Raw genomic sequence first — 12533 nt, 5'->3', positions numbered from 1 at the left:
GAGGAGAGATAGAGAGGAAGATCTTCCATCCAATGATTCACTCCCCAAGTGAGCACAACAGCTGGTGCTGTGCCGATCTGAAGCCAGGAGCCAGTAACCTCCTTCAGGTCTCCTACACGGGTGCACGGTCCCAAAGCTTTGGGCCGTCCTTGACTACTTTCCCAGGCCACAAGCAGGGAGCTGGATGGGAAGTGGAGCTGCCGGGATTAGAACCGGTGTCCATATGGGATCCCGGCGTGTTCAAGACGAGGACTTTTAGCCACTAGGCCACACCACCGGGCCCTGCATGCCTGTTGGAGTCCTGCTCCCTGTAGTGGCCTGGGAAAGTAGTGGAAGATGACCCAAGTGCTTGAGAGATCCAAACGAAGCTCGTAGGTTTGACCTGGCCCAGCCCCAGCCTTCGTGGGCATTTGAGGAAGAAACCAGCAAAAGGAAGCTCTCTCTATTTTTTTTTTTCCTTCTCTCTTCTCTCTCTGTATCTCTGCCTGATTTCAAATAAAAAAAAAACCTGAAATATTTTTAAAAAATTAAAAAATATCAAACGTTGTTGAGGATGTGAAGAAGTGGGGACCCTCGTACATGGCTGGGGTGGGGTGAGCGTTAAGACAGGGCAGTGACTGTCACCATCGGCTGGTCAGCTCCCGAGAGAGCTGAACTCAGTCGCTATGTAACGTGTAGTTCCATTCCTCCGTGTGGGGACAAATGACCCCACACCACAACATGCCACAACATGCCTGAAGCAACAACACACTGCAACACACACATGATGTACACAGCCGTGTCACCCAGCAGGGACAAAAAGCAGAAACATTCCAAACGCCCCATAGCGGTCAGCTAGAGAGCTAGAATGTGCTGGATGCATACAATGGAATAGTAGTCAGCATCAAACAAGAGTGAGATGGCACCATCTGCTGCCCAGCGGACCCCAGCCAGGGGGAGGGATTCTGTGAATCGTGTAGGATAGCTCAGTCTGTCTCTAGGGAGACAGAATGCGACCTGGTGGATGCCAGGCCAGGGGCCCGGGGCCAGGTGCACTTCGCTGTTTTCTATGACGCACTCGTGGTGGCTGCACCCTCCTGGGGACTTGTGCACATGAATGAGAAAATGGAGGATATGTGAATGAAGCCTCGATCCAGCTGTCACTACCAGAATGAAGCCAACCTCTTTTTGCTTCTTCTTGCTTCTTTGCATTTGAGGCAGTAGTTAGGAAGCTGCCCAAAGATGCCCGCAGCCCATGTTGGAATTCCTGGGTTCAAGTCCCAGCTCTGTCTCAGATTCCAGCTCTCTGTTGATGCCCACCCTAGGAAGCAGCAGCTGATGGCTCAGTTCCTTGAGTCTCTGCCACCCATGTAGGAGACCTAGAACTGATCCCCAGCTCCGGTCTTTGATTTGGAACAAGCATTGACTGCTGTATTTGGAGTTTGAATCAGTAGATGGAAGATTTCTGTTTGTTTCTGTCTCTCTGCTCTTCAAATACATGCATTTAAAAAAAAAAAAGATTGGGCCCGGCGCGGTGGCGCAAATGGTTAAGGTCCTCGCCTTGCACGCCCAGGATCCCATAGGGGCGCCGGTTCTAATCCCGGCAGCCCCGCTTCTCATCCAGCTCCCCGCTTGTGGCCTGGGAAAGCAGTTGAGGACGGCCCAAAGCTTTGGGACCCTGCACCGCGTGGGAGACCCGGAAGAGGCTCCTGGCTTCGGATCAGCATAGCATCAGCCGTTGCGGACACTTGGGGAGTGAATCATCGGACGGAAGATCTTCCTCTCTGTCTCTCCTCTCTGTATATCCACCTTTCCAATAAAAATAATAAAAATATTTTCTTTTTAATGCAAAGTCAGACATACAAAGAGGAAAAAAGACAGAGAGAAATATCTTCTGTCCGTTGATTCACTCCCCAAGTGGCCTCAATGGCCACAGCTGAGCCAATCCGAAGCCAGGAGCCTGGAATCTTTTCCATGCCTCCCACTCAGGTGCAGGGTCCCAAAGCGTTGGGCTGTCCTTGACTGCTTTCCCAGACCACAAGCAGGGAGCTGGATGGGAAGTGGGGCCGTTGGGCTTAGAAACAGCACCCATATGGGATCCTACTGCGTTCAAGGCGAAGACTTTAGCCATTAGCCTACCGCGCCAGGTCCCAAATGAATGCATTTTTAAAAATGAAGAAGGTGGATTCCTGCCCCTGCCTGGCCTCTCTGGCTTGTAGGGAGGGACAGCTTCCTGCTGAGCTGCTGGAAGAAAGGCTGTAACTGGAGGAGTTTGCCGCCACCCTGTGGTGCCAACGGGTATTGCAGCATAGGGACCCTGACCCAATCTCCTACCGGTGTCAAACTCAATCTTATCAAACAGGATGTGCTCGACCCAGCCTATCCTAATTAAGGAATCAAGCTGTGAGAGACAACTGGGGATCTTGGAGTACCACGAGCAGGAAGGCTTTGAAGAGGAATAGAAGGAATGGAAGGACACTAGAGCTGAAGGCACTGTCTGGGGTAAAAGCCTGGACGGGGGCTCTGGGGGGTAGTTACTCGCTGAGCAGCCAGGAGGGGGCAGTAGATGTGTGAGGGTAGCGGTCACACCTGTCGGATCAAGAAACCGAGTTCCCAGATGCCAACCAGTGACCCCGGGCTTGAATTCCGACCTCCTGGCTCGGCCGTGTTGCTTGCAGTACTCCCTCCTACCTCACCCAGTCTCTAGTGCATTCAGGGCAGACCAAGGATCGCTACAGGTGCCTCAGGAATCAGGCATGGAGGCGGCAGTATCCACATGAAGAGTCCTCACACCGTCTGACACTGGAACTCAAAAGGTAGCTTATTTTGGAAAATCAATCAATCAATCAATCAATCAATCTGGCTTGGTGTTATATGTGTAGTAGGTTAAGCCTTCGTCTGCACTGCTGGCATCCTACATGAACTCCTGTTCCTGGCAGCTCTCCTCCTCCTTTCTTTCTTTCTTTTTTTATTTTTTTTTTAAGAGAAAGATTTCTTATTTTTTAAAGTGTTTTTTTTTTTTTTTTTGGTGGGGGCAGCGCAGTGGCCTAGCAGCTAAAGTCCTCGCCTTGAACGCACTAGGATCCCATATGGGTGCTGTTGCTAAGCCCAACGGCCCCACTTCCCATCCAGCTCCCTGCTTGTGGCCTGGGAAAGCAGTCAAGGATGGACCAAAGCCTTGGGACCCTGCACCTGCATGGGAGACCCGGAAGAGCTCCTGGCTTCGGATCAGTTGAGTGTCAGCTGTTGAGGTCACTTGGGGAGTGAATCATCGGAGAGAAGATCTTTCTCTCTGTCTTTCTTTATATATATATATATATATATATCTTTTTTAAAGATTTGTTTTCTTTTTATTGCATATTTATATGACTTTGCAATAAAAAGAAAACAAATCTTTAAAAAGAGTTTTAATTTAAAGTCAGATAAACAGAGAGGAGAGAGGACCCACTGCATCAGTATGAATCAAAATAGAGAAAACAAGAAACATGGATGTGAGTGAAGAGAGCTGTAGGACTGTAAAAGAACATGGCTTTTTTTTTTTTTTTTTAATTAGAAATGCTCTCCTGTGGGCCCAATGTGATGATGGCTCAATGGATAAATCCTCCACATGCAAGCACCAGAATCTCATACAGGTACCAGACCAAGTCCCAGCTGCTCCACTTCCCATCCAGCTCCCTGCTGGTGGCCTGGGGAAGCAGGAGAGGTACTTGAATGAATGTACTTAGTGGTTTACATTTTATTTTATTTACTTATTTATTTTAGATTTTTTTAATTGGAAAGGCAGATTTACAGAGAGAAGGAGATGCAGAGAGAAAGATCTTCCATCTGCTGGTTCACTCCCAAGTGGCTGCAATGGCCAGAGCTGAGTCGATCTGAACCCAAGAGCCAGGAGCTTCTTCTGGGTCTCCCACACAGGTACCCACTAGCCTACCAGAACCCTATTTTTATTTTTGAGAAGATTCCTTTACAGACCAGCATGATTGCTCAGTGACTAAATCCCCATCTTGCAAGTGCCAGGAACTCATTTGGGTTCGAGTCCCAGCTGCTCCACTTCTGATCCAGCTCCCTGCCTGTGGCCTGGTTTAGTTGAAGACGGCCCAAAAGCCTTGGGATCCTGCACCCATGTGGGAGACCCGGAAGAGACTGGCTCAGCTCTGGCCATTGTGTCCATGTGGGGAGTGAACCAGCAGATGGAAGATCTTTCTCTGTCTCTCCTCCTCTCTGTAAATCTGCCTTTCCAATAAAAATTAAAATTTAAAAATATATTTACTTACTTACCAGAAAGGCAGTTATAGAGACCCTTTCTTCCTTTGGTTCACTCTCTGAACAGCTGCAGTGGCAGGGTCTGGATCAGGCCAAAGCCGGGAGCGGTGAGCTCCATCAGGGTGTCGCACATGGGTGCAGGAGTCCAAGCACTTGGACTGTCCTCTGCCGCCTTCCAGGCGCATTAGGAGGGACCTGGGTCGGAAGCTGAGCAGCCAGGACTGGAACTGGTGTCGGATGTGGAATGCCAGAGTTGTAAAAAGCAGGTGGTCCATGCTATCATAATGCGAGCTCCTGGGTGGGATATTTTTGTGGGTACAACACTGTGCTTCAAGGCTCCCAGCCTGGGCTCTGGCGAGGCAAAGGTAGAAGGTGGGGAGAGGGCGCTCAGGGAGAAGGGACAAGGGGTATATGGGAGAACAAGCTCTAGGTGGGAAAAGGAGGAAGTGGAGGAGAATTCCAACTAAAGATCTAGAGGTGTTGTCCAATCTAACACCTGGGATTGTTGCTGGCTCCACACACACCATATTTCATCCTCAGGGGACATGGGGATTGCCATTGCAGCCACCCCAAGTGGCTGCCACTGGAATCCTCTGGTGAGCATCCCGGGGCGCGCTGGTGAACGGCCACTTGAGCTGGCAAGGAAAGCCTGGTGCACCCAGTTGATGGCACCAGCATCAATGAGTCTCTGCCGGAGTGGGGAGCAGGAGTCCTTACCCGCCGGCTCCAGGACACAGGGTCTGGGGCCCCTTTGTTGCTTTCCAGCAAATTAAAATTTATATCTCGGGGAGGAAATGAGGGATCAGGTTTTCTTCTTCTTCTTAATGGACCCTGATGAAGGAAATGGTTGGAGGGCGGGATCGGGAATGCCAGCGCAGAGCGGCGCGCCCTCTGGGGGCAGCTGTGGGCCCGTGTGTTTTATTATGTAATTAACCTTGACCCTTCTGGGTTCAAAGGGAGAGGTTCGCTGGAAATAAATCAACTGTCTGGTCTGGTCACTTCAAAGGCTCCAGAACCGTTGGAAAATTCCACAATGGTCCGGTGTGTAAGGTGGGGAGGGGTGTGCCGTTGCCTTTGACTTAGGCCTGAAGTGGCAATGAATTGTGTATCCGCTCCCTTTTATCAAGACTGCGAGGGTCTTTACTGTGGTGTGCAGTGTTGGGGAGGCAGCTGCGGGATGGCCAAGTGGCCCCCTGTCCTGGCTCTGGGACACAGACGTCCTCCGCGCCTGGGGTGCCCTCCTTCCTTCGTCTGGGATTCTGACACACAGACCCGGGGTGGTGTGCTGCACGCTCTCACCCACGCGGCTGACGCTGTGGCAGGTGCCAGAATGTTCCGGGTCTGTTCTTGTTGGCTCCTTCTCACAGCTCAGTGAAATGAGCACCAGCCATCCTCACCTGTCTCGCTGACCCCAGGGGGGATAGAGGGGCCATCTGGCAAGGCCAGAGCCACTGTGAGGGTCTCCAAGTCTCTACGTGGGCCTGGCTCCATTCAGGAGGAGATGCAAGTGATCCACACTGCAAGCCACCCACTCGCCCACCGCCCTGCGACGGGTGCGGGCAGACGGGGCTGAGCTGTGTTCACTGAGAGCGTTTTCTTTTTTATTTTATTTTGTTAAGATTCACTTATTTGTGTGCCCGGCGCAATAGTGTATTGGTTAACGTCCTCGCCTTGCATGTGCTTGGATCCCATATGGTTGGTGGTTCTAATCCCAGTGGCCCTGCTTCCCATCCAGCTCCCTGCTTGTGGCCTGGGAAAGCAGTCGAGGACGGCCCAAAGCTTTGGGACCCTGCACCTGTGTGGCAGACCCGGAAGAGGCTTCTGGCTTCAGATTGGCTCAGCTCCAGCCATTGCAGCAGCTTGGGGAGTGAACCATCAAACAGAAGATCTTCTCTGTCTCTCCTCCTCTCTGTGTACCTGACTTTGCAATAAAAATAAAAGAATCTTTTAAAAAGAGATTCACTTATTTGAATGAAAAGAAGAGTTACACACAGAGAGACCTTCAGTCTTACTCTCTAAATGGGCACAATGGCTGGAACTGGGCTGGTCCCAAGCTAGGAGCTAAGAGCCAGTAGCTTCTTCTGGGTCTCTCATGTGGGTGCGGGGTGCCAAGGACTTGGGCCATCTTCTGCTGCTTTCCCAGGCCATAAGGAGGGAATTAGATGGAAAGTGGAGCAGTCAGGACATAAGCTGGTGCCCATATGGGATGTCAGCACTTGAAGATGGAAGATTTGCCTTTTGAGCCATTGCACCAATCCCTACTCTACCCAGACAAGTACACAGGTGTGGGGTGTAGGCTGCTTAACCCTGGGGCCAGATGCCTGCCTCTGCTATCGCCATGTCACCCAGGACTAGCACTACATTCTTGCTGAATATCTGTGGGAGACAAGCAAGGGGAACAAAAAAATAAAAAGAGGGGTACAAGAAGCAGCTCCTAGGTATCTCCAGCCAGGTCTCCCACGTCAGCAACAGGGCCTGGGTACTTGGGTCATTGTCTGCTGCCTTCCCAGGTGGGTATGTAGGGAAGTGGATGTGAGGCAGAGGAGGGGGACTCAGCCCTAGTTCTCCCTGTGGGGTATGGGGTGCAGGCAGGCCATGGCAGGCAGTGTTCCTATTCATCTCAGCGCAGCCTGTCCTGTCCTTGGTCGCAAGCCTCCAGCCTGGGCTAGTGGCTTCCCTTGGCACCTTTCTCCAAAACTGTTCTATCAGTGGTAGCTACAGCTGCCCACTGCCTATTCCTTCTAGATGCTTCCATACCCCAGCTCTTCCAGCTGTCCTCTCTGGTCCCCCTCCAACCACAGCCATCTCTGCTTCACCTTCCTCCTCCTGCTGTTGTTTGTCTTCTTCTGCAGCACCATGCACTCCATAAACTCTGCAGCTTTGCTAGGAGAATGTAGGATTCAGTTTTCTGTAATTTATTTCCTAAATGTATCTCTCAGGGCCAGAGCTGTGGTGTACAGTTTAGCTTCTGCCTGTATTTCTGGCATCCCACAAGGGTTCGAGTCCTGGCTGCAACTTCTCCATTCCTGACCCAGGGAAAACAGCAGAAACCGGTTCTGTTAAAAAAAAAGAGATGGTTCGGGCCTGGCGCGGTGGCGCAGTGGTTAAGGTCCTCGCCTTGTACGCCAGGATCCCATAAGGGCCCCGGTTCTAATCCCAGCGGCCCTGCTTCCCATCCAGCTCCCTGCCTGTGGCCCCGGAAAGCAGTGGAGGCTTTGGGATCCTGCACCAGCGTGGGAGACGCGGAAGAGGCTCCTAGCTTCGGAGCGGCACAGCGTCGGCCGTTGTGCTCACTTGGGAGTGAGTCATCACTCTTCACGTAGAGGATCTTGCTCTCTGTGTATCTGACTTTCCAACAAAAATAAAATAAATCTTACCAAAAAGGGGCGGTGGCTCCTAGGAGTCCTACGTTTTCAATGCATCAAAATCCTATAAGTACGTTGGTTTTAATCCCAACAGCCCTGCATCTGAGCCAGCATAATGAACCACAAAATAAACCTTACCTAGGAGTCACACCATAATCAAGAACAGAAACTACACCAAAGACAAGCAAGACAGAACCAGAACACATCCAACAGGTTCTCACCGCTTAACAACACATTCTACTTTTTAACACTGTCATAATAGCCTTGCCGAAACAAGGCCTCAAAAAATTGGGTAAAGACTCAGAATTGTTCCTCTCCACGGAAATCTTTAGTAAAAGGCGAAAGATTTATACGATCTGAAGAGAAACCAGAGTATACCAACCAACGCCCACAACTCACACCTCGGGCACCACTAACTCCTACCACACTCACGGTCACCACGTCACGGCAACATCTACTAGCACGATAAATGCAGTCACGTTACGTTTTCAAGTGCAAGTCCGAATTCTCACCAGACAGTCCTGCACTGGACTTTAAATGCGGTGTTGTCCACGCGTGCTGCGCGCACTGCACTGTGGGTATGCAAATGAGCCGCGTTCCCGCGCAGTCCTTGGCGCAGCACCTCTCGCCGCCAGCAGGGGGCGCGCGGGAGGCCCCGGGCCTGGCAAGCGCTGAAAGAAAGCCGAGCTGCAAACCCGCGACCCCACGCCACTTTTGCTGGCAAAGCCACAGTTTCCACCTCCCCGTCCCTTCAAACACTCCACAACGGCTCCCGGACGGGCTTCCTGCAGTCCCCGTGCTGCTTCTCGCCACTTCTGGCCCCACGACCCACCTGTTCAAGTCACGGAATTCTCAAAATGTACGTCCATTTAAAGATTCATTTTTATTTGAAAAGCAGTTACAGAGAGAAGGGGCAGGAGGGAGAGAGAGGTGTTTCAGTCCACCAGCAGGTTCACTCCTCAAATGACGGCAAAGACCAAAGCAGGGCTGACTGGGACCAGGAACCCCTCCACATCTCCCAGGTGGATGCAGAGGCCCAAGGACTTGGCTGCTGAATCCACCACACTCGACCACAGAAACAGAATGCTACATTCATCACAAATTTTATTACAATGAAAGGTAAGGCAACCGGAACCAAGACCTCTTTTTTTTTTTTTTTTTTAATTTTTTTTAAGATTTATTTTTATTATTTTTTCATTGGAAAGGCGGATATACAGAGAGGAGAGACAGAGAGGAAGATCTTCCGTCCGATGATTCACTCCCCAAGTGAGCGCAACGGGCCGATACTATGCCGATCCGAAGCCAGGAGCCTCTTCCGGGTCTCCCACGCGGGTGCAGGTTCCCAAAGCTTTGGGTGGTCCTCGACTGCTTTCCCAGGCCACAGGCAGGGAGCTGGATGGGAAGCGGGGCTGCCGGGATTAGAACCGGCGCCCATATGGGATCCCGGGCGTGCAAGGTGAGGACCTTTAACCACTTGTGCCACCGCGCCGGGCCCGGAACCAAGACCTCTTAACGGAGTGTGGCCCCGAAGAGCATTTTTATAGGGTTTTTAAAAAGATTTATTTATTTATTTATTGGAAAGTCAGATATACAGAGAGGAGGAGAGACAGAGAGGAAGATCCTCAGTCTGATGATTCACTCCCCAAGTGAGCACAACGAAGGATGCTATGCTGATCCGAAGCCAGGAGCCAGGAACCTCTTCCGAGTATTCCAGACGGTTGCACGGTCCCAAAGCTTTGGGCCGTCCTCGACTGCCTTCCCAGCCCACAAGCAGGGAGCTGGATGGAAAGTGGAACTGCCGGGATTAGAACCGGCGCCCATATGGGATCCCAGCGCATTAAAGGCGAGGACTTCAGCTGCTAGGCCACACCGCTGGGCCCCATTTATAGGGTTTTTACAGGGACAGTTTACAAAAGCTTGTTGTGGGCGGTCAGCCTGTGTCTGGCTCTTCTCCAGTCTAGTGGTCAAGATAACCAGACTCAGGCCTTGAAACCACCTGTGAGATACCCAGCCTCAGACCTCGAGTCCTGGGAACTGAAAAGTATCCATGCCGTAGTCATGTAGGCTACTTGTCCTGCGAGCTCACAGTCTCATATAGTTTCATGGCCAAGCAAGCAAGGCAGAAGTTATAAAAGTGAGAAGTATCGCGATTAGCAATGAGCCATGTTAACTCCATTTTGTTTTCAACTCGACGGGGCTATCTTCTTTCCGCCTTCCCAGGTGCATTAACAGGGAAGTGAATAGGAACTGGAGCAGCCGGGATTCGAACCTGAGCCCATAGGAGATGGAAGCGCTGCAGGCATCGGTTTAGGCTACTACATGATCCTCATTGACCCACACAATGCACCCACCATATTTCTTGGATCTTTTCTTTGGTGGGAAAGAGGTAACAAGACAAGGCAGTAGGTTTCTGGATTCGATGTTAGTCCAAAGTACAGCTTGAAAACTGGGGAGATGAAACATAAGGCACCTTGATAAGGTCTCAGGTATGGGACAACACACCTGTCTGTGTACAGAAGCATACACTTCAAAAGTGACGGCTCAAACCTGCCACTTAACAACATAAACGAGCCTTGGGCCCAGCATGGTGGCCTGGCATCTAAAGCCGCTGCCTTGACTACGCTGGGATTGCATATGGGCACTGGTTCTAATCCAGGCGGCAGCCCAACTTCCCATGGGACGCAAGATCTCCCTCTCTGTCTCTCCTCCTCTCTGTATATCTGACTTTCCAATAAAAAGAATGAATAGGGCCCAGCGGTGTGGCCTAGTGGCTAAAGTCTTTGCCTTGAATGCTCTGGGATCCCATATCGGTGTCGGTTCTAATCCCGGCAGCTCCACTTCCCTTCCAGCTCCCTGCCTGTGGCCTGGGAAGGCAGTCAAGGACAGCCCAATGCTTTGGGATCCTATGTGGGAGACTTGGAGGAAGTTCCTGGTTCCTGGCTTCGAATCGGCACAGCACCGACTGTTGCACTCACTTAGGGAGTGAATCATTGGACGGAAGATCTTCCTCTCTCTCTCTCCTCCTCTCTGTATATCTGACTTTGTAATAATAATAATAATAATAATAATTCTTTTAAAAAATGTTTTTTCATTCTATTTTGAAAGTCAAAGAGAGACAGATAATCCAACTGCTAGTTCACTTCCCAGATTACCATATCAACCCGAGTTGGTTAAGGTCAAGCCAGTAGCCTGGCACTCAGGGTCCTTACCGTGAGCAGAGACTCAGTACAGGAGCCACTGGCATAGGCAGGGAGGCAGCCAGCTAGGAGGAGCTGAGGTCCCTGGGATATCACTGGAGGGGGACAAGCTCCTGTTTGTTTTTGCTGTTGGAGACACTGAACTGAGTGGCAGTGGTCAGTGTCTTTCTCTTGCTTTGTGCAGTTTTGGGTGAACTTGGCTGTGGCCAGTGTTAGTGGACACAGGGGATCCACGCCCCTGGGGTGTTGCCAGATGATCAGCCTCAAGCAGCGTTTGCTGAGAAGATGGCTGCTCTGACCAGCGATGAGCAGGGAGGGTGGGAGGGGGTCTTCCCCGAGGACCCGTCTCCCTGAGAAGCAGGTAGTCAGGGATTTTACACCTAAGGGTGGGGGCAGTGCCTGGGTGTAGATCCTGCTTGCAGTATGCATCTCCATTCACTGTATGTCCAAAAATCTCACTCAGGATCTTGCCAAGTGCCCAGCAGTTTCAAGCACTGGGTTGTATGCAGCCCCAGCTGCTCTGCTTCTGATCCAGTTTCCTGCTGATGTGCCTGGGAAGGCAGTGGGTGTTGACTCAAGTCCTTGGGGTCCCGGCACCCACATGGATGATCAGGATGGGGTCCCTCGTGCCTTCCCTGGGCCAGCCCTGGCTGCTTGCAGCATCAGGGGAGTGAACCAGCAGATGGAAGATCGCCATTTCCCTCACACTGTGTTTCAAATAAATTTCACTTTTGAAATGTTACCAGTGTCTCTCTGCATAAGCACTTTAAAAAATTATTTTATTTGAAAGGCAGATTTACAGGAACAGAAAAAGAATGAGACTGATCAAGAGACTTTAAAAAAGATGTATTTATTTTTATTGGAAAGGCAGATCTATAGAGGAGATCCTGGAAGATCTGTCTCTCCTCTCTGTAAATCTGCTTTCTGATCAAAACAAGAAAAAATTACTGTTGTACATATTTGCTGTGTGTGTACAGCACATTTTTCCCCCACAAGAGCAGTAGCGCTGCGGGTTTTCCCACAAAAGTGGCAGGTATTTTACCAAGCCGGCGCTGCTGTCTCTTAAGGTCTTAACTGCAACGACAAAATGCATCCCCTGTTCTGAGGTACATTGAATACACACTATGACCAACCAACTGTAGGCTAACTATTCTTGCTGCAAACACTTTCCAATGACTTAGCGTGCCATTTGCCCAATTCCTGTCCCCCCTTTTGGAACCTCATTTGTCATGCCAATACTCAAGAATATTACACATAGTCAAGCAAAACATACACGCAAGGAAGTCCTCATCCACAAGTTTACTAACACTGGATTGATCTAAAGCTAACAGCCTCCTGTACTAATTAGGAGACCCATGGAATCGCAATCACACGGTGAGACAGGACTTGAAAAAACCAGCAGTTTAGTTCCCCAGTCCCTTGCAACTATTTAGACTCCAAGGTCGCTATATAAGATCTTACATTGAACACCATTAAGATAGCCTTGCTGAAACAAGGCCTCAAAAAATTGGGTAAAGACTCAGAATTGTTCCTCTCCACGGAAATCTTTAGTAAAAGGCGAAAGATTTATACGATCTGAAGAGAAACCAGAGTATACCAACCAACGCCCACAACTCACACCTCGGGCACCACTAACTCCTACCACACTCACGGTCACCACGTCACGGCAACATCTACTAGCACGATAAATGCAGTCACGTTACGTTTTCAAGTGCAAGTCCGAATTCTC

The 12533-nt window shown here is 50.5% G+C and overlaps 2 non-coding genes across 2 annotated transcripts; both read right to left on the bottom strand.

Moving 5' to 3' along the window:
- Positions 1 to 7867: 7867 nt before the first annotated feature.
- LOC121149517 lies at positions 7868 to 7983 on the bottom strand. Its single transcript, XR_005882676.1, has one exon. It is a non-coding gene; the product is annotated as a U5 spliceosomal RNA (small nuclear RNA).
- Positions 7984 to 12283: 4300 nt separating this feature from the next.
- On the bottom strand, positions 12284 to 12399 carry LOC121149514. Its single transcript, XR_005882674.1, has one exon. It is a non-coding gene; the product is annotated as a U5 spliceosomal RNA (small nuclear RNA).
- Positions 12400 to 12533: the final 134 nt, after the last annotated feature.

The sequence above is a fragment of the Ochotona curzoniae genome, unplaced genomic scaffold (genome assembly GCF_017591425.1).
Source record: "Ochotona curzoniae isolate NIBS_2020 unplaced genomic scaffold, NIBS_Ocur_1.0 scaffold_4701, whole genome shotgun sequence".
In the NCBI taxonomy this organism is placed as follows: Eukaryota; Metazoa; Chordata; class Mammalia; order Lagomorpha; family Ochotonidae; genus Ochotona; species Ochotona curzoniae.
The sequence above is the reverse complement of the archived record's forward strand: the minus strand, read 5'-3'. Positions and strand labels throughout refer to the sequence as shown.